This window comes from Charadrius vociferus, unplaced genomic scaffold (genome assembly GCF_000708025.1).
Source record: "Charadrius vociferus isolate BGI_N301 unplaced genomic scaffold, ASM70802v2 scaffold124, whole genome shotgun sequence".
Lineage (NCBI taxonomy): Eukaryota > Metazoa > Chordata > Aves > Charadriiformes > Charadriidae > Charadrius > Charadrius vociferus.
The window spans coordinates 162,605-163,092 of NW_009647943.1; positions in this window are offsets into that span (position 1 = coordinate 162,605).

Here is a 488-nt window from a genome sequence, read left to right on the forward strand (position 1 = left end):
GGGGTCTGAGAGGAGGTTTGGGGGACTTAGGGGCTGTGGTGCTAGGAATGTGGTCTTGGGAGAGCTGGGGCCCACTAGGGTCTGGAACAGGGTCTGGGGGGTCTGGGGCCTGTGGGGATTGTGGTATGGGAATTTAGGGGGACCTGGGGCCAGGAGTCATGGTGCTGGTGTCGGTGTCTGGGATGGGGTAAGGGGCACCCAGAGCACACTGGGGAGGGACGTTGCATGAGGCCTGTGGGAGGTGGTGTTGGAGTCTGTTAGCAGGTTGGTGGTCCTGGGGCACCCAGAGGCGTGGTGTGGTGTTTGGGGTCCTGGGGCGTGCATGGGAGGCAGCTGGGGGTGATGAGGTTGAGGGGTCCTACAGGGACGGGGTCCGGGAGGGGGTTGGAGGTGATGGTGTTGGGGGATCGTGCAGGGATGGGGTCCGAAAGGCAGTTGAGGGTGATGGTGTTGGGGAGTCCCAAACGGGGTTGGGGGTGATGGTGTTG